Source organism: Prunus avium, chromosome 8 (assembly GCF_965620075.1).
Source record: "Prunus avium chromosome 8, drPruAviu1.hap1.1, whole genome shotgun sequence".
Taxonomy (NCBI): Eukaryota; Viridiplantae; Streptophyta; class Magnoliopsida; order Rosales; family Rosaceae; genus Prunus; species Prunus avium.
The window spans coordinates 8,587,623-8,609,954 of record NC_142291.1 but is presented as its reverse complement, the minus strand read 5'-3'; the positions used below and the strand labels follow the sequence as shown (position 1 = coordinate 8,609,954).

The 22,332-nt window shown below is 42.2% G+C and overlaps 1 pseudogene; it reads left to right on the top strand.

Annotated features, from left to right (window-relative positions):
* The first annotated feature begins 234 nt into the window (after positions 1 to 234).
* LOC110770920 (signal recognition particle subunit SRP54 2-like) lies at positions 235 to 21,836 on the top strand (annotated as a pseudogene).
* Positions 21,837 to 22,332: the final 496 nt, after the last annotated feature.

The window sequence follows — 22,332 nt, the reverse complement described above, 5'->3', positions numbered from 1 at the left end:
TCTCCACAATTACCACTAACACAACAATAGCAGACTCTGTGGAGTTCAACTACCTTAAGCAACGGAAGCAAATTTGAACGTGGTAAACAGACTAAACCACAACTTCTATATTCTAGGACTCCAGCTTGACTTGGTCTTTTCATGGCCATGTCAGCTTTATTTAATTAAAACTAATTAAACTTAACAACTTTTAACAACCAAACCCATCAAGTTCTTCTCCTTTAATCAGCGAAGATGGTGTTGGCATAATTGGGAGGGAGCATTGCACGTGCTCTCCAGCAGATGAGCAACGCGACCGTGATTGACGAGAAGGTCCTGAACGAGTGCCTCAACGAGATCACTCCTGCTCTGCTCCAATCCGATGCTCAATTCATGCTCGTCCGTGACATGCAGAACAATATAAAAAAGATCGTCAATTTGGATGATCTGGCTGCTGGTCACAACAGGCGCAAGATTATTCAGCAAGTATATGTTTTCATACACTCTCAAGCTTTTTTTCTTTTTTTTGTCATAGTTGGTTGATGATGAGCATTTTGAATAAATTTGGTGTTTAAGTTGGTATTGAATTTGGGGCATAATTATTTAATCTTATATTGAGCTTATCAAAATCATGCATTTTACGAAAGTTGGTTAGTAGCATTTGCAAGCTTGTCTGGTAAAATGGAATAAAATTTGCCAATTTGATACATTGAGAACTTGAGACATATAGACATAAACAAGTTCACCCTAAGGTTTAGCTTAATTTAACTTTTCTGAAGAAAATAGCGATAAACATCAAGTAGATCATCAATTGTTTATCATGTGTAGCCTACAATGTGTGCTCAAGGTTTGCATTAAACAAAACATACTAAATATTGGGTTTTAGACTTATGAGAATGCTAAAAGGTTTTATTTTGACTAGATACTTGGCTGACAAAAGATACAGATAGATAACTAATGAAGTGTTTCTTTTTTATAGGCTATATTTAACGAACTTTGAAAAATGCTGGATCCAGGGAAACCATCTTTCACTCCCAAGAAAGGGAAACCAAGTGTTGTCATGTTTTCTGGTTTACAAGGTAAGCTCGCTAATTTCACACTGATTGGAATTTTCTGTTTGGTCAGAAAGTTGATTGATTATTTCACATGTCTTATGTCCAACAATTTTAGTCATTAAGTTCAAATTGAAGAGTTTTAACGATTGATTAATTTCCTGGAAAGAAATTTCTTGGACTTTAAAATGTACTTTCAGCTGAAGCATGCTGTGTTTATAGCTTCTTTTGTGTTGGTCATCAATTGGATTTATCTATTCCATTTACATTTTTAATTAATTCATCTTATTTGCTTAAAACATTCAGGGTCTGGAAAAACCACAACGTGTACAAAATATGCATATTATCATCAGAAAAAATGCTTGGAAACCTGCCCTAGTGTGTGCAGATACATTTTGAGCTGTGATCAGTTGAAGCAGAATGCCACAATGGCTAAGATTCCATTTTATGGAAGGTACTCTTTTTTCTTTCTACTGGTTATGTGTCTTTCTTTGGACAATTACAATCGTTATAGAGTTGTGAAGTTTGAGAATGTTGAATTTTTCTTTTCTTTAAGTAAACATCTCAATTCTAGATATTAGTTATTTTTTAATAGGGGAAGTGAAAGAAAGAGGAATGTAGTAGTTGGATTAGTATCACAGTGGTTATAGTTGGTCTCATACTCCACCGGTTTGGATCACAGTTTGATGTTTTTGGAGTTAGAACCACAGTTTCTGGTTGGGAAGAGTGAGGAAAAACATGGTGGATGTGGGAGCAAATTTCCTCCCACGAGAATATTCGCCCAAGATTCCTTCGTCTTCTCTGCTTCCTTCTCTCCCTGCAAAATAGATCGGAGTAAAAGGACCACACCCGGGGGGTGTTGGCCAAAGGCCCTCCAATGCCTAAGTTAGATTGGGTATTTCAAGGAAAACCGGGTGGCCGGAGCCGTGTGTGGTGGCCGGAGCCTTGTGTGAGGGAGAGAAAGAATATGGTGGCTAGAGTTTGTGAAAGATAATTTCTGCAGAGTTTCAGTAGGAATTTAGACGTACCTTAACCCTTGTGTGTAGCTAGGTATTTATAGGAGCCTCGGAGGCTAGGGTTTCAGAGGAATAATTCCATAGATGGAAAGGAATTATTCCTCCCCTATTAGGCGAGATTTGATTAATTAGGGATTTGATTTATCTGATTTAAATCAAATCCCTAATTAGGGTAGGAATCAAATCAATCCCCATTTTAATTAGGTAATTGCCAATTTAATTGGGTAACTCCCAATTAAATTGAGTAACTCCCAATTAGGTCAAATAATCCCCAAATGGAAGGAATTATTTGACCTAGGGTGATTTAATTCGGTTCCCACAGTGGACATTAAAAGGTAGCCATCCTTGGTGTCCTCCTGCCTATCCTCTTTATATCTGCACTACCTTATATATTTTTCTTCTAAGAATTTGATGCTTTTAGCATTCAAGTGATTATTGGTATGTTGCCCCTGCAGCTATATGGAGTTGGACCCTGTGAAAATTGCAGTTGAAGGTGTGGAAACATTCTCAAAGGAGAATTGCGATCTCATAATTGTTGATACTAGTGGGCGTCACAAACAAGCACTACTACAAATAAGGCAAAAGACGACGGGAATTCACCGTCGTGAATTTGGTTTTCAAACCGTCGTAAAATCGATCGACGTCTTTTGCAAAGTAAAACCACGACGCGAAATCACCGTCGTTGTTATAACAAACAACGTCATTAACAACCAAACAACCGACGTCTGTATACTGAAAAATGAACCAAAAAATTGTCATGGAGAAGAATAGACGACTTATTTTATACAACATTCGTCGTGTAAAAGAAAACACTACGTCTTTAAATAAATAAAATATGACGTTATTAAATCTTACGACGTCGAATATATTTATATAACCGTCGTGAAATAGTATTGTTACTTCACTTTTTCCATTAATATTGACGTGGAAATAGCGGTTAAGGTAAAGCACCGTCGTTGTTATAATAAACAACGTCATTTACAAAAACAACCGACGTCTGTATACTGAAAAATGAACCAAAAAATTTTCATTTAGAAGAATAGACGACCTATTTTATACAAACGCAGTCGTGTGTATGTATATACTACGTCTTTAAATAAATAAAATACGACGTTATTAATATTTACTACGTCTTATATATTTACATAACCGACGTGGAAAATATGTTAGGCTCATGACTTACGACATATTTATTTCTATAAACGACGTAGTATGTGATATACAACGTCGTGATCATGTAAACGACAGCCGTGTTTCTCTATTTATACGTCGTCTTTAGTAAAATAATAGTCGTCTAATCCATCCAAGACGTCGTCTTTTGTAACGTTCAGGTTCGATATCTGTCCTTTTAGACGTCGGTATTATTGTACTGAAGTCGTGTTATTTGTAATTACATGTCGGCTCTTTATCCTTCTCCGACGTGATATCGTTAATAACTGTTTCACAATAACGTTGTCTTTTTTCACTTTTAGTTCGCTTTTAGACGTCGGTAAATTCAATGCCGTCGTTGAATGCTCCAAGACAATTTTATGGCAACAGACGTCTGTTTTTCACAGTTTTATAAGGACCGTCGTTTTATAATACTGAACCAGTATTTTATGTACTGATTGTTTTGTGTCCAAAACCTGCATAATGAAAGTGAAGAAAACACATTACAATTTATTGCAAAATTAATGTCATATAGTAGTGCTGTTTAGGGCATAAATAATTTCATAAATTACAAGAGCATCATTCAATCCATATATCTTCACACCCATCTCGAATATTTTGACTCCCAAACTCACCCACTAGTTCATCAAATGTGTCAACATTTGGCATCCCTCTAGTAAATGGCTCACACTCAATTCTCACATCACCTAAGACATCATCACCAATAACATCATCATTATATTCTCTATTAGGCGCTGATAACACTACCGACCAACCATGATGCATCGGGTCGTCAACAAAAAATACTTGTTTGACTTGAGAAGCCAAAACAAATTGGTCATTCCTATGTCCAATTTTACTCAAATCTACAAGGGTAAATCCAAGTTCGTCGACTACAAGGCCGGAAGTACTATCTATCCAATCGCACCTAAAGACTGGGATTGTAAACTTTTGGTAGTCAAGGTCCCAAATTTCTTGAATGACACCATAAAAACCCATATTTGAGAGAATTGGGTTTTTATCCTTGGCACTAGCAACTTGCATGGTATGTGCAACGACGGTATGTTTTAATGAAACGACGGTATGTTTTAATGAAACGACGTTTTGAAATCGAATTACACGACGCATGTGTCTTCAAAAAAGATGAATCGTCATTTTCCAATTTACCAAACGACCTTATATTCAATAATAACGACGTTAAAAATTAATACCACGTCGTTTTAATTACTCATACCGACGTGTAATTTTTTTAATTACACAATAAATTAATTTTCCAAAAAATTACAACGTCGTTTTTATATAGCGTCGTTGTTAAATAATTTATACGACCTTATTTTAAATTTAAAGGACGTGTATGTTATATATAAACGTCGATATTTTAAAACACCGACGTGGTATATAAGATTTGTTTATAAATAATGGGTTTTCTGTCTTTCTGTCGTCTTCATTTTTCAATTAGGGTTTCAACTTTTTCTCAATTCTCTGGAGGCACATCACCTCTCTGTCTCATCTCGCTTTCATTTTTCAGTTTGGATGTTGATGTGTGGGCGCATTTGTGTATCTGAAAGACACAAACACGCACACATCATCTAAAAAATTGTCTTTCTGCACAGAAGGAGAACAAGGTCTGCATCAGCCCTCTTTCTCAGCTCCTCCATGATGGGGTTCTCTGGGTTGATCTCCATGGTCTTCTTGCTCGACATGTACCCAGCCGCTCTGTTATCCCTCAAGGCCTGAGCCTTCATGATTCTTTCCATGTTGGCAGTCCAGCACGGTCAGATGGTCAGACACCACAACCTTCTCCACTCTGTCACCCAAAACATCCTTCACCCTTCACAACCTTGCAGAGTCCCTCAAACTTCTCCTTCAACTCTTCCTTCTTCATTGCCTCGTCTTCACTCTCATCAAGCTTGAGACCTTCCTTGGCGGCTGAGACAAGCTTCTTGCCCTCAAACTCCTTGTGAGAGTAATTGGCACATCATCCACTTCTAAAACATTGCCTTTGTTCATTCTGGTTCGATTATGATGAGGAACAGAGTTCATTCTGGTAATGATAGACGAATAATTGCATAAAATTTGTACGTCGTTAATTTAACAAACCGTCGTGGTTAGTACAATTATGCGACAGTAGAGTTATGGATACCGTCGTAGTATATTATAATTAAAAAGTCGATAAATTTATATTTACAGTCGTGGTAACTTAATTTAAAGCGGCGATTTTTTTTGTAATTAACCGTCGTAGATTCCTTTGAATTTATGCGTCGCTGACTAAGAAAATTGGGTCGTGTTTATTAATTAATTAACACGGCGTCTTATTTTTATATCGTCGTCTTTACTTTCTACGGCGGTGATTTCATAGATGCAGTCGTTGTTTTTAGGTTCAGATTTTAACTCTGAAAATACCTTTGTAATAAGACGACGCTTTTTTAATTTGGTGCGTCGTGGTTTCAAAATATCTATACGTGTGCCGTTTTTTAGGTGTTTAAAGTATGTTTCTACGACGGGTTTCTATTACCGTCGTCTTTTAAAAAACAACGACGGTTTTTTGATCTACCGTCGTTGTTTACTGGTCGTCTTTTGCCCTTTTTGTAGTAGTGAAGAAGCTGCTCTTTTTGAAGAAATGCGTCAAGTTTCTGAAGCAACGGTATTTGTTATGGAATTTCATGCTATGTAAACTTTCTGATGATTGCATTTGCTTGATAATATCTTTCCCTTAATATACTTCCTCTCATATTCCAGAAACCAGATCTTGTTATATTTGTTATGGATAGCAGTATTGGTCAGGCTGCACTTGATGAAGCTCAAGCCTTCAGGCACAGTGTTTCAGTTGGAGCTGTTATTGTTGCAAAAATGGATGGTCATGCAAAGGGAGGTGGTGCTCTCAGTGCGTAAGTGTTTTGCTGCAACTATTGAAATGCTAATAATTTTTAGTTGGATCTAGGCATTGATATAGCTCATAAGAAGATGGTCCATTAAGCTTCACTCTGGAAACTTAGTATTTGGCTTTTGTTCTTAGACTAGTTTTCAACATGTGCAATTCATGGGAAAAATTTGCTATAGTTATAAATTCTTGAAATAGTTTGCAGAAATAAAATATAACAAAGAATTAAAAATCTGGCTCAAATCTTCGAAACCTCTCATTGTATCATGTGGGTAAGCCAAACCACATTGACCATGCGGTGGCTGCCTTTTAATGTCCACTGTGGGAACCGAATTAAATCACCCTAGGTCAAATAATTCCTTCCATTTGGAGATTATTTGACCTAATTGGGAGTTACTCAATTTAATTGGGAGTTACCCAATTAAATTGGCAATTACCTAATTAAAATGGGGATTGATTTGATTCCTACCCTAATTAGGGATTTGATTTAAATCAGATAAATCAAATTCCTAATTAATCAAATCTCGCCTAATAGGGGAGGAATAATTCCTTTCCATCTATGAAATTATTCCTCTGAAACCCTAGCCTCCGAGGCTCCTATAAATACCTAGCTACACACAAGGGTTAAGGTACGTCTAAATTCCTACTGAAACTCTGCAGAAATTATCTTTCACAAACCCTAGCCACAATATTCTTTCTCTCCCTCACACAAGGCTCCGGCCTCCACACACGGCTCCGGCCACCCGGTTTTCCTTGAAATACCCATCCTAACTTAGGCATCGGAGGGCCTTTGGCCAACACCCCCCGGGTGTGGTCCTTTAACTTCGATCTGTTTTGCAGGGAGAGAGAGGTGCGAAGAAGACGAAGGAATCTTTAGGCGAATATTCTCGTGGGAGGAAATTTGCTCCCACAAATTGGTGCTTTCATTGAGAGCGCGAAATTATACTCAAAGCGTGCTCCAAATTCATTTTCCACAACTTTTTCCAATCAACCATGGTCGATACAAGACGTTCGAAGAGTAACACCACCACGACGGGCCCGTCCCATGGTTTCGTGGTGGAAACCTCTCTGCAACCTCGCGAAATTGTGGCTGCCAACGCCTTGCGTCCGCCTCCTAGCGCTTCGCAGCCACCTCCAACTGCCGAAATTGCAGAGCAGCCACCGCATGGTCCCGAGACCTCCACAGCCTTGCAGCCGCAGGCGCCAGCGGCCGGAGCTGTTTTGCCGCGCCATCCTGCTGTCGAAGCACAGCAGCAGCCACACCACTCAACTGCCGGACTTGCTACACAGCCCCATGGCTACTTTGGTGCCTCCCCAGCCTTGGAGCAGGTCCTTTCTCTCCCTCCTTTGCCACCACACTTGACGCATGCACCTGTGTACGCGTCTAATGGAGCCCTAGCCCATGTGCCATTGGGCCCAATGCACACCTCTATCCAGGTGGACCTTAACTCACGGGTTGATCAGCTCACACAAAGGGTCGACGATCAAAACAACCTGATTGGCCAGCTACTCAGGCAGATCAACTTGAACCAAGGCCCTAACCTTGGACCCCATGACGAGGAGAGGAGGACGCATGAGCATGTCAGCGAGCAGTTCGAGAGGTCCCAAGCCGGTCAGGCAAGGGCAAACGGGCAGGAGAGAGAACGAGATCGTGCTGGCGAGACACAAACATCTGCAAGTCGTACTCTGAGCCGGTCGACGATCCGTTCGAGGTTAGGTCCAAGGACCAATGTACGTGAAAGGCTGGGCCCACAGTCCAATGTCCATGCTCGCTTGGGCCCACAGTCCAATGTCCACGCCCGCTTGGGCCCACAAGGAAGTAACCAATCCAGGCTGGGCTTACAAGGAGCTCGAGTTTGTGAACAATCGCGTGACGAGCGCAACAATCGACGCTCACCAGCCCGCTCGAGGACCAACACACGGCAACAAGCCGTAGAGGACTCCTCACAAGCTCAATCTCCTAATCTGCCCCACGGGCAAAACAACCAAGAGGATCGACCCTTGGGAACCGAGGAGGAAGTTAACCAGCGGCGCTCGAGATACCGAAGACATCGACCCGAACCACTAGACCTGCGGGCAGAAGATGTCGAAAAGTTAGTGAATGACCGACTCTAAAGTCTCCAACTTAAAGGAAGCACGGACGAGGCCCTGCACAAGGAAATTGCTCAAGTCGACTGCTCACCCTTTACAGACGAGGTGGAACGAGCTGCACCGTCGAAACGGTTCACAACGCCATCCATCACTCCGTTTAAGGGAGACTCTGATCCTGAGAGCCATTTGAGGCACTTTAAGAGTGCCATGATCCTGTACAAAGCAGACGACGCCCTGATGTGCAAAGTGTTTGCGATGACTTTGCGAGGAGCAACTCAAGACTGGTTCCACACTCTACCGTCCGGGTCGATAGGCAACTTCAAGGAGTTCGCCCTCATCTTCACAAAGGAGTACACCTCCTACAAGACGGTCAGAAAGCATGCAGACCACTTGTTCAACCTGCACAAGAAACCAGACGAGTCTCTTCGAGACTACCTCAGACGATTCAAGGCTGAGAAGGCAAACATCATAGGATGCAATGACCAAGTTGCATCCTCAGCTTTCAAAAAAGGCTTGCCAACCGAACATGAGCTATACCATGAGCTGGCCATAACTCCAAGCCAAACCTTGGCAGAGGTCTTCGCGACGGCAGAGCGCTACGCACTTTGGGACGAAAATCGTATTGCGGCGAAGAAAGCCGGCAAGCAAGCTGATCACCCGACAAGGCAGGCAAGCCAAAAAAGCAACAAGTTCGAGCTCAAAGCCCGACACAAGCGCAGATCGCGGCCCCAAGAGGGAGGCTCAGAAGCAGGAACCTACACTGAGTTTACCATCCCGATCCATCAAATTCTAGCACAAGTGAAGGACAAGCCGTGGGTGAGGAGACCGCCGCCCCTGAGGGGAGACCCGTCTAGGAGGGACACCAGTAAATACTGCGCATTCCACGGAGAGCATGGTCATTACACCAACAACTGCAATGCTTGAAAAAGGCACCTCAAGGAGCTGGTCAGGGAAGGTCATTGCACGGAATTCGTCGCAAAGAAGGCCATCTAGCAGATCGAGGATCGTGATGCGACTGCCAAGGAACCTCCCGAAAAGGTCATACGGATCAACACCATTCTAGCTGATTCCCAGGAGTCTGGGCTGACCACCAAGGAGCGCAAGAGAAAGATCGCGCAGGCGACTTATGTCTCCCACGTCACAACGGGCGTACCAGTCATTGCAGATACACCCATCATCGGCTTTCAGAAGAAGGACTTGATCGGGCTTGATCTGCCGCACAATGACGCCCTAGTAATCTGCATCCAAATTGAACAAGCTGTGATCGAGCGAGTTCACGTGGACGAGGGCAGCGCAGCCAACATCCTGCAACTATCTGTTTTGCAACAGATGGGATTGGAGCCCAAGATCAACAAACTTGCTAGGTCACTCACCGACTTCAATGGGGCCTCATCGATCACTGTGGGAACGATTGACCTTGACATCCACTCACCCCCGGTGGTCTGCTCGCAAAACTTTATGGTCATTGACGAGATCTCCCCCTACAACGGAATCTTAGGCCGACCGTGGATCAACAAGATCGAAGCCATCACATCTGCTCTACACCAGAAGATCCGCTACCCCATCATTGGTGGCGGGATCGGGCAGATCAACAGTGACCAAGCCATGGCAAGGAGATGCACAGCCCAAGGGCTCAAGAAGAGCAAACAGCTACAGTTCACACCAGTAATGCAGGCTACTGACGAGGCAGGAAACACTCCCAGCAGACAAGCAAGCCCGGACGAGAAGGAAGCTGCTACCTCAAAATAGCAATTAAGGAGCCAGGATCAAGGCGAGGGAATCCACCCGGAAGACTCCCCTGAAAAGGGTTGGAAGCCTGAGGATGACGTTGAGTTAGTACCCCCTGATCCTGGCCTGCCAGACAAAGAAGCACAGATCGGCTCGCGCCAGAATCCAAACAAGAAGGATCGAGACGAGGGAATCCACCCAGAAGGCTCCCTTGAACAAGGTTGGAAGCCTGAGGAAGACATTGAGTGAGTACCCCTCGATCCTGACCAGCCAGACAAAAAAGCGCGGATCGGCTCGCGCCTAAGCCTAGACAAGAAGGTGGAGCTGACCACCTTCCTCCAAAAGAACAAAGACATGTTCGCATGGTCGCCATCTGACATGCATGGCATCGACCCGAACATCATCTGCCACCGACTCCATGTCAACCCTGCCAGCAAACCCGTGGTGCAGAAGAGACGCAACTTCGCTCCCGAGCGAGTTGCAATCATCGAAGCCGAGATCGATAAGCTTCTAGCTGCCGGCTTCATTGAAGAGGTCTCCTACTCAGAGTGGCTGGCCAACGTTGTACTGGTGGCGAAACAAGAAAAGGGCAAATGGAGAGTTTGTGTCGATTACACCGACCTCAACAAAGCTTGCCTTAAAGACAACTTCCCATTGCCGAGAATCGACCAGCTCGTGGATTCAACTTCCGGCAATCAGCTGCTCAGCTTCATGGACGCCTACTCCGGCTATAATCAAATCCTAATGTACGAGGATGACATGGCGAAGACTTCTTTCATCATAGAGAGAGGGACCTACTGCTACAAGGTCATGCCTTTTGGGCTGAAGAACGCTGGAGGAACCTACCAAAGGCTCGTGAATAAAATTTTCAAGGAGCAGATCGGCAAAACCATGGAAGTCTACGTGGATGACATGCTGGTCAAAGCCCCTAAGCGAGTAGACCACATCAAGAACCTCACTGAGGCGTTCAGCCTGCTCCGCCAGTATCGCATGAAGTTGAATCCAAGTAAGTGCACGTTCGGTGTATCGTCCGGCCGATTCCTGGGATACCTAGTAACTCAACGAGGTATCGAGGCGCACCCACGCCAAATCAAGGCCATTCTCGAGATGAAGTCACCTTCAACAGTAAAGGAAATACAAAGCCTGACGAGCAGAGCAGCGGCCCTCAACCGATTCCTCTCGAGATCCACTGACAAGTGCAGACCATTCTTCAAGGCGTTAAAGAAGGGGCAAAGAGATAAATGGGACAAGGACTGCGAAGAAGCTTTCCAGAATTTAAAGACTTACCTCACTTCACCTCCCCTGCTCTCGAAGCCAGTTCCTGGTGAAGACTTGTTCGTGTACCTGGCGGTGTCCAACTCAGCCGTCAGCTCAGCTCTCATCCGAGAAGAACTGGGGGCCCAACATCCGGTATTCTACATGTCAAAAGCCCTTCTCGATGCAGAGACTCGCTACCCAAAATTGGAGAAGCTCATTTTGGCCCTTGTAGTTTCCGCGAGAAAGCTACGACCCTACTACCAAGCTCATCGAGTCATCGTCATGACCGACTTTCCTTTTAGGTCAATCCTGCACAGCCCTGACGCGTCACAACGACTCATGAAGTAGGCTATAGAGCTAAGCCAATACGACCTCCTCTACCAGCCAAAGACTGCAATAAAAGCCCAAGCTTTGTCAGACTTTGTCGCAGAATTCACGCCATCGGCTGAAGAAGAGAAGCTGGTCAGCAAAAAGAAGGAAAGTTCGAGAGCAGACAAGACCTCCGATGAACCTAACCAACCCAGAGACATGTGGCAGTTGCGCGTAGACGGAGCGTCGAACCAAAAAGAAGCTGGGGCAGGTGTCGTCATCATCACTCCGGATGGAACCCTATTGGAGTAAGCTATCACGCTTGGCTTCCCAGCCTCAAACAACGAGGCAGAATACGAGGCATTGCTCGCTGGCATGCGCTTGGCAAAGGAGCTGTCAATCAAGAAGCTGGCCATCTACTCAGATTCCCAGCTGATCACAAATCAAGCCTCAGGAGAATACATGGCGAAGCACCCAAGGATGATCTTGTACCTTGACAAAGTCCAAGAGCTGTTGAAGGCGTTTCCTACCTTCACCATCCAACAAGTGCCTCGAGCAGAGAACGCGCACGCAGACGCACTGGCGAGCTCAAAATCAGTTCTTGATACCCAGTTCAGACGCTCTATCCCGGTCGAGCACCTTGACCAGCCAAGCATAAAAGAGGCAGAACAGCCAAACTTGATGCAGATCGACGAGGATCCTAGCTGGCAAGATCCCATCATTGACTACCTGGTTAACGAAAACTTACCCAAGGACAAGTCCGAGGCTCGGAAAATCAAACAGAAGGCTGCGAGGTACTACATGAAAGGTGACATGCTTGTTCGCAGATCATACTCCGACCCTCACCTTACTTGCATCAAGTACCTGCAGACGCTCGAGGTTCTTTGCCAAATACGCGACGGCGAATGTGAAAATCACGCTGGGGGCAGATCGCTTGCCCAGAAGGCTCTCAGCATAGGCTACTTCTGGCCTACCATGCGCCAAGACTCCACGGAGTATGCTCAAAGATGTGATCGGTGCCAACGATATAAGCCGATCCCTGGCTTGCCAGCTGAGGAATACCATCCGCAGAACAATCCATGGCCTCTCATGCAATGGGCCATCGACTTGGTGGGACCTATGCCGACAGCACCTGCCAACAAGGAGATGATGATCGTCGCCATAGATTACTTCACCAAATGGATCGAGGCCGAGGCTTTATCCTCTACCAAGGAAGCTGATGTCGAACGGTTTATCTGGAAGAACATCATCTGCCGATTCGGATGCCCGCAGTCAATAGTCACCGACAATGGTACACAGTTCGTGGGTAGGCAGATCACCACAGTCCTTGCGAAGTATGGCATCAAGCAGCACCTGTCAACTCCCAGATACCCCCAAGGGAATGGCCAAGCAGAGGCACCCAACAAGATCGTGTTGGACTGCCTGAAGAAAAGACTGGAAGGCGCAGAAGGAAAATGGGTCGACGAGCTGCCAGGAGTCCTATGGGCTTATCGCACAACCAAAAGGAGGTCAACCGGCGAGACACCATTTTCCCTAGCCTTTGGGACAGAAGCAATCATCCCCCCACACATTACAGTCCCTTCCATGAGCATTGATGTGGGCAGTCTTGACCAAAACTGCAAGCAGATGAAAGTCAACCTTGATATGCTCGAAGAAGAACGAGAAATGGCCATTGTTCGAGCTTCCCAATAGCAGTTGGCATCTTACTACAACAAGAAGGCCATTGTTCGAGTTGCAGCTGACCAGCTCGACTCCAAGCAGGCGACGAGCCTCCATTACCTCCATTGCAGACAAGCTGCTCCTCGAAGCACGAACTCAATGGAGCATTTTTTGAGTGTTATGTCCCCGACATACGCTCGCAGGCGACAAGCCCCACCTCCATTGCAGACAAGCTGCTCCTCGAAGCACGAACTCAATGGAACCTCCATTGCAGACAAGCTGCTCCTCGAAGCACGAACTCAATGGAGCATTTTTTGAGTGTTGTGTCCCCGACATACGCTCGCAGGCGACAAGCCCCACCTCCATTGCAGACAAGCTCCTCCTCGAAGCACGAACTCAATGGAACCTCCATTGCAGATAAGCTGCTCCTCGAAGCACGAACTCAATGGAGCATTTTTTGAGTGTTATGTCCCCGACATACGCTCGCAGGCGACAAGCCCCACCTCCATTGCAGACAAGCTGCTCCTCGAAGCACGAACTCAATGGAGCATTTTTCGAGTGTTATGTCCCCGACATACACTTGCAGGCGAAAAGCCTCACCTCCATTGCAGAAAAGCTGCTCCTCGAAGCATGAACTCAATGGAGCACTTTTCGAGTGTTATGTCACCGACACACACTCTTAGGCGACAAGCCCCACCTCCATTGAAGGCAAGCTACTTCTCGAGTACAAACTTCATGGAGCCTTTTTCAAGCGCTATGTCCTCGACATACGCCCACAGACGACAAGCCTTACCTCCACTGAAGGCAAGCTACTTCTCGAGTACAAACTTCATGGAGCCTTTTTCGAGCGCTATGTCCCCGACATACGCACACAGGCTACAAGCCTTACCTCCACTGAAGGCAAGCTACTTCTCGAGTACAAACTTCATGGAGCCCCTTTTTCAAGCGCTGTGTCCCCGACATACGCACACAGGCTACAAGCCTTACCTCCATTGTAGGCAAGCTACTTCTCAAGTACAAACTCAATGGAGTCTCTTTCAAGCGCTATGTCTCCTGACATACACTTACAAGATACAATGAGAATTGAAGTTTGAAAGACAACTGAAAATTCCATTACAAAGCTGCCAACCAGCCAAGTTCAACAAGAAATGAGCCTGATTCTGCTCAACCGGCATCATCTGCTCGGCAGCCCCATTTGCCTCCTCCTTCGCATCTACCCTAATCTCATCAGCCGCGCCACCTTTGGCGTCGTCTTCCTGCATTGCAGCTTCATCAGCTACCTGCTCTTCAACTGCTTCTACATCCATAGCATTGAACTGCTCACTTTGAGCAGGGGCAAGTCAAGATAGAGTTACTCACCATCTTCATGTTCGAGAGAGCAACAAGGAGGAGCACCGTTCCTGCAGTCCAAGTATCCCAGCTTGTATGCATTAGCAGCAATTTCATGCTTGGATGCCTCCGTGGCTTCAACATGAGTGTCAAACTTGACCAGCAGAGCTCTCACCGACTTCCGAATCGGTAGTTTGCTCAACTGAAGGACTTTTTGCTCGAGCAGACGACTTTTTATCTCTCTTGGCTACAACTTGCAACATTGAGTCAGCTCCGCACTTGACTGTTCGTGGCTTTGCAGACGAGTCATGACTGCTGAATAGAGGCACAGTCTTCTCAGTTTGATCCCCAGATCAGTGCAGGCAACCCAAACCTTGCTTCTATGCAGCCTCTTTATAAGGCAGATCACTGGTTTTGGGCAGTTCAACCGGAGACTTGAGCAGAATATCCCGAACCTCCTGTATGCTATTGACATGCTTACTATTCACGCTAACGAGGCGCTTGATCCTAGCAAACGAGGCAGGAGCAACTCCCATAAGGACATTCTCAGCAGACGAGACCCTCCTTGAGGAAGACTTGCTCGTGGCAGAAGAAGGTCTCGGCTGTTTTGGCTGTGGAGACGTATTCCTTGATCGTGAGACTGCGACTTCATCGTTGGCAGAACTACAGCTAGACTGCCCAAGCCAAAGTCCAATTGGCAAGTCAAATACCTCCTCAACTCAGGAGCCCAAATCCAAGAAGGAAGCCCAGTTACAGTTGGACAGCCCAACAGATAATTCACATCTCCTACATGCCACCACGTGCCATGCAGAAGCTGGGGGGCATTTGTGGGAACCGAATTAAATCACCCTAGGTCAAATAATTCCTTCCATTTGGGGATTATTTGACCTAATTGGGAGTTACTCAATTTAATTGGGAGTTACCCAATTAAATTGGCAATTACCTAATTAAAATGGGGATTGATTTGATTCCTACCCTAATTAGGGATTTGATTTAAATCAGATAAATCAAATTCCTAATTAATCAAATCTCGCCTAATAGGGGAGGAATAATTCCTTTCCATCTATGAAATTATTCCTCTGAAACCCTAGCCTCCGAGGCTCCTATAAATACCTAGCTACACACAAGGGTTAAGGTACGTCTAAATTCCTACTGAAACTCTGCAGAAATTATCCTTCACAAACCCTAGCCACAATATTCTTTCTCTCCCTCACACAAGGCTCCGGCCTCCACACACGGCTCCGGCCACCCGGTTTTCCTTGAAATACCCATCCTAACTTAGGCATCGGAGGGCCTTTGGCCAACACCCCCCGGGTGTGGTTCTTTAACTCCGATCTGTTTTGCAGGGAGAGAGAGGTGCGAAGAAGATGAAGGAATCTTTAGGCGAATATTCTCGTGGGAGGAAATTTGCTCCCACAATTACAATTACAGTGGTGAATTCAAGTTTATTTGCAAGTAATGGTTGACAAAAGCTAGCCTTTGTGGGACGCGAACAGACATCTGTTCGCCAGTTGATGCTGCTAACCGTTTTGCAAGAGCCTATTATCAAAGGGGCTAACAGATAATTTATTTTTGTTTTTAATAATAGTTGCATTAGTTGTGATCTGAAGGGTCGGCATTTCTTTTTTGGTACGTATTTGGTAAAAAGAAATGATCAGTGATCATCAGTGATCAAAAGAATTATAATGATTTAGAGGCAATGAAGTTAATTTCATCATTTAATGTTTAAGACAGAGCACAGAGGATTTGTTCCCCCTTCATTTGTTTGTATTGTTTGTAGCCATTTACAACAAATTTTGTGAGGATATTTAATCTGGAGTAATTTTGGCATATTGAGGGACCAAATCCACCAATCTTATATGGATTTTTAAATCAGTTTTTTCTCCACTCATAGATTTGATCCAATGGTGGGTGACCCGTATTATTCTTAGAATATTAATGGATTTTCTCTTCTAAAAAAAAAAAAGTTGTACCCATCAAGTATCAGGTTGTGTAATAATTTTCCATCCCAATTTAGCTATCGAGGCATTGTTTACTAATTGTAGCTTCCTTGCCCATCAAGGTCTTTTGGTTTACAGATATAATATTCCAGGTAATAGGCGGAATTTCAGAAGATGTGCCCCATAAAAAGTTCATTGCTAAGGATTCAATTGTATGTATAACATTCTTAGAACAAGGAAAGCAATGCCATTAGATATTGGGACATACTTAGAATTTGAGATTTAATTAAGATTAACTTACCTGCTCTAGATAATAAATTAGATTTCCAACCTGAAAATTCTGGGTTACTTTTGTAAGTAATTCTTGTCTCCATTTAAGTATGCTAGGAATTCCCAAATATTTGCCTAAAGTACTTTTGTGAGGAATGTCTAAGATACTAGTAATATGGTCCTTTATTCCTCTATCATCAAAAGTAATATGGTTACTTTTGTAGATTGAGAGGTAGATTGAAAATTATTTAATAGCATTTTAATATGAGAAGAGGAGCGTTAAGAGTTATTTAAATGTCGAATGAAAGGTTCCACACATAAGATGAACAGATATGGAGAAAGCGGATCTCCTTATCTTAATCCTCTAGAAGGTGTAATATTTTCTTAAGGTTTACCATTGATTAAATTTGAATAAGAAACAGTTCTCTAATCATGTTAATCCAAGTTTGTTGAAAACCAAATTTCATAAGCAAGTAAAGAGATAATTCCAATTAATCCAGTCATAAGCGTCTTGCATAACTAATTTAATTATCATTTGAGGTTTTTTAAAACATTTTTTAGGAAAAGTGGATAGTATATCATGTCCAATTAAGACACGATCATAAATTAAACTTCATTTGTAATACAAGGATCCAAATTTCAATAAAATTTGAAAGGAGATTGAAAGAAGTGGAATAATCTACTTGAAATCTTTTATGATAATAAAATTTAGAGCAATTTCCTTTAATTTTTGTGATGAGGTTTTTATTTTTTCTAATCGTGGCTGCTGCATGAAAATATTTAGTGTTAATCTCCTAATTTTAGCCGGTTAATACTAGCTCTTTGAGCCCAGTAGGTTTCTTCTTGTAATCTTTTTTTAAAAAAATTTAAATTCTTCCATTTTCCAGAATAGGGAGGACTAGCAAATGTGCCCGCACGATGGGTTTTTAAACCGTCTGAAATGTGTATAAAGTTATGAAAATATGTAGCAAGTTTAAGTTACAAAATAAAGACTAATGACATGTTTTATATGTTGTTTGTCATCTTAAAATATTGATCATATTTTGGAAAAACTGAAAATCCACAAAAAAAAATATATATATATATATGATAAGCATCTTTCAAAATAGCAACATAACATAGTGGATGAAACAATGAGGAAATTACTCAAGAATGCCTAGGAATGATGTTCTCGACCACATATCCAAGATTAATTTGTCACGAATAACAATCTAACGGTAGAAGATAAAAATGCAAAAAAAATTACCAATTGAATCAACCTAAGCTGATGAGAAGTGAATCCACGCAGACTAAGAGCAAGACGCATCTTAAAGAAAATGGTTCATAACTGTTGTTGGGAGTCATTTGAGTTTCCCTAAAATTGGAGTTTCCCATTACTATTTCTCAAAAACCTAGCACGGCCCATTAATATTCGCGCTTAGGCCGTGCTAGGCCGGCCCATCTAGTTTGACACCTTTCGAACTAGTTCGAAGAAAGAAGATGCAAAAGCACATTCATCTGACACCTCTAGTTCGAAGAAAAATACTGTAAAAGCACAGGAAGAGGGCTGTTTAAATGATCCTAGATGCATTTGAAACAAAGAGTATATGATCAGAAGTTATCTATGCAAAAGTCACCCTAAACAATCAAGATTTTTTTTATATTTTTCAATTCCATTTTTCTGTTTTTCCTTTTTTTCCCTTTAAACAGATATCAAAATTTCATACTCTAATTCAACAATTAAGTTTTCTCAAAGTCTCTTCTAACAATCTAAAGATCAAGCTTCAATTTTGTAGTAAACATATATGTCTGAAAATCAACCCAAAACATCAATCAATGAAACCAAAGGCAGTTTATAACCACTCCATGTCCTTTTTCATGTTAAAAGAGCTCCCTCAAAAAAAAAAAAAAAATCAAAAAGCTTCAGCACACGAAAAGGCATTAATATATAATCAAAAGCAATATCATGTTGTTATCACTCTTATCAACAACCTCTCCAAACACATCATATCTTCCATAAACTAAAAGGAAAAAGTCAAAAAATATTAATATGCATCTAAGCACAGATCATACATGAAACAGCTTGTCATTGGTTCAAACCACATAAGAATTACTTGGCTTTATTTACAGCTGTACAACCATAGCAATTAGTTCAAATTTATCCCAACCAATTGTCAATTGATGCCATTAGCTAATTACTATGCTCTATTGACAGAACCGAAACAATAAATTGGAATTTCAACATAGAAACACACCTCTTGCATAACAGAACCAAAAACAACCACCAAACAGCTCTATCTAAAGCAGCAAAACACCACCTACAAAACATCAAAAGCAGACATGGTTAAGAAAGAAGAGGAGAAAAGGCAAAAAAAAATCATTGGATCTAGGCATTGATATAGCTCATAAGAAGATGGCTTTTGTATTTGGCTTAGTATTTGGCTTTTGTTCTTAGACTAGTTTTCAACGTGTGCAATTCATGGGAAAAATTTTCTATAGTTATAAATTCTTGAAATAGTTTGCAGAAATGAAATATAACGAAGAATTAAAAATCTGGCTCCAATCTCATTGTATCATGTGGGTAAGCCAAACCACATTGACATCCATATTATGTTCCAACCTGGAACTTCCAAATTTTATATTTACCCTGTATACCTAAATCACTAATTGCATTGGAGTACATTCTTTGCTCACCCGAAGTTTTCACTGCTTAACACTTTCGGTAGTACCAAGCTTGCCTTGCACAATGCCTACCATATGTACCAATCAGTGGGTAGTCCCCTAATAATCAGCTCAATGTTTAAGTTTCTCAATGTTTTTTGGAGGATGGGATTTGAAGTAAAAAGGTTCAGGAATGTCATTGTATAAGAAATATTGATTTTGTTGGGGTTTGACCTTTGTGGGGCTATTGAATATGACTGTTTAGGCGGCTGGAAATTTTCTGCATAACTTAGATTTTAATGGGAAGGAAAAGAAATGGTAGATGACAGTAGGAAATTGCTGCTGGGTCCCTAAGTAGTCACAGCTAGGAAGAGAAGCAAAGCACTCCTTTGATAGCAAAAATGCTAGGGTGCTTGGAGAAATGCTTTTTAAAAGAATTTTTGACAGAGTTAGTGTTAGGTGACACATTTGGAATATTCAAAATCAAGGTGGTGTTTGTAATCTTTTCTTTTTTCTGAGGTGACAATTAAAAATCGTGTATAACTTCAGGTGACATCTGAAATCTTCCCTGTTATGTATCACAGTATATGTATTTTTTCTGCTAATGTGCCTTCTCAGTTTTGTAATGCTATTCCAAAATTTCTATCAACTTTAACTTCGAACGTTAGTCTAGTGATCAATAGCAAAGAATAGCTACTGTGAAGGAAAGTATGTCTTTGGTTTCTGTTGCAAGCAAATAGAGCAGAGAGCTTACCGTTTGTTTCTATTAGAGTTGTGAGCTTGTTGTAGTTGGTCCTAAAAGGAGAACCTTGTCCTCTCCTCGTTCTACCGTCCAAAACAGGCCGTATGGAGGATAGCCAAGTGGTAACACATTGGTTTTTGGTACCGGCATGCAAAGGTTTTGACAACTAGATTTTTTTTTACTATATGTGCGCAATGTTGCAGCAACAAAGGGTCCTGTTATCTTTATTGGAACAGGAGAGCACATGGACGAGTTTGAAGTTTTTTTATGTTAAACCGTTTGTCAGCTGTCTCTTAGGTCACTTGCTTTTTCAGTCTTCACTTTTTTGGATGTACTTAGCAATGACTGTTTTAAATTGTTTAAATAACAATGGCTTTTACCGAAAGGCATGGGCAACTGGTCTGGATTTATGGACAAGATCCATGAAGTTGTTCCTATGGACCAACAGTTAGACTTAGAACTCTTGCAAACGCTGTCAGAAGGGAACTTTACATTAAGGATTATGTATGAGCTGTTTCAGAACATACTTAAAATGGGTCCAGTTAGCCAGGTTATGATTCTCTTTTATTGTACTTTATCTAGAATGTGCCTTTTTAATCTTCTTGCCCCTTCTATAATTCTGTTTTACAGGGTATGCAAAGGTGTGAATACTAAATAGGTGGTACCTATGTGTTATTGGATCTACTGAAGCTAATTATGGATAAGAACATATTACGTTCAGATGTTCACTTTTTATGGTAGCTTCACCAATTCTTCCCCAAATCTAAATTTTAACAAAAACCACTTAAAACCCAACTTCGACCCCCTTCCCTACAGCTTCCCCAAATTGAGAACTGCCCAAACTTTTCTCTAAATCAAGTTGGGTGTTTCAGATTTTTCAAATGCTGCTTATTACCGTCTTGAGTAGTTTGTGCTCTGAGTAAAATTCATTAACTAACACAACAATCAACTAAAGAAAAGAATGCAGTGAAGCATTAAACTAATTCTCAAAATTAATAAAACATTGGGGAGGCCAGAATCATATTCATAATTATCTGTTTGGTTATTAGCCTTATAAAGCAATTGACAAGTAACTTTAACATTACTACCCTTTGAACTTTCTTTTTGGTAATTTATGTATGAACTCTGTGTCCTCTTGTTTACTCTCTCTCTCTCTCTCTCTCTCTCTCACACACACACACACACACACACACAGACTACGCACATTCAGAAGCTTTAGGGTACATAATCATGGATGTTATTGTTGACAGGACCCAACTGCAGGCTAAGAATTTATTTGGTTTATGTAGGTCTTCTCAATGCTTCCAGGATTTAGTGCTGAATTAATGCCTAAAGGTTGTGAAAAGGAAAGCCAGGCAAAGAACAAGCGGTACATGACCATGATGGATTCAATGACAAAAGAAGGCAAGTAATGCCCATGCCTTTTGTTTTTGTGTATTAAGCCACGTAGTTTGAGCAATATCTGTCATGTTTAGTTCCTTTGGGGGGTAGGGAAGAAACTCACATGGTTTAGTGAATAGCTTAACTTGTCTTGCAGAGTTGGATAGCTCAAATCCAAAACTCATGAATGAGTCACGTATAATTTGAATAGCACGAGGTTCTGGTCTCGAAATTAGAGAAGTAATGGAGATGTTTGAAGAGTACAAGCACCTTGCCAAGATATGGAGCAAAATGAAAGGACTTAAGATTCCGAAGAAGGGTGAAATGAGTGCACTATCCTGAAATATGAACGCGCATATGAGCAAAGTCCTTTCTCCCCAGATGCTGAAGCAGATTGGTGGCGTGGATAGATAACAAAGTCCTTCCTCTCCTCGTTCTACCGTCCAAAACAGGCCGTATGGAGGATAGCCAAGTGGTAATACATTGGTTTTTGGTACCGGCATGCAAAGGTTTTGACAACTAGATTTTCTTTTACTATATGTGCGCAATGTTGCAGCAACAAAGGGTCCTGTTATCTTTACTGGAACAGGAGAGCACATGGACGAGTTTGAAGTTTTTTTATGTTAAACCGATTGTCAGCTGTCTCTTAGGTCACTCGCTTTTTCAGTCTTAGACTTTTTTGGATGTACTTAGCAATGACTGTTTTAAATTGTTTAAATAACAATGGCCTTTACTTCTAGGCATGGGCAACTGGTCTGGATTTATGGACAAGATCCATGAAGTTGTTCCTATATGGACCAACAGTCAGAACTCTTGCAAACGCTGTCAGAAGGGAACTTTACATTAAGAATTATGTATGAGCTGCTTCAGAACATACTTAAAATGGGTCCAGTTAGCCAGGTTATCATTC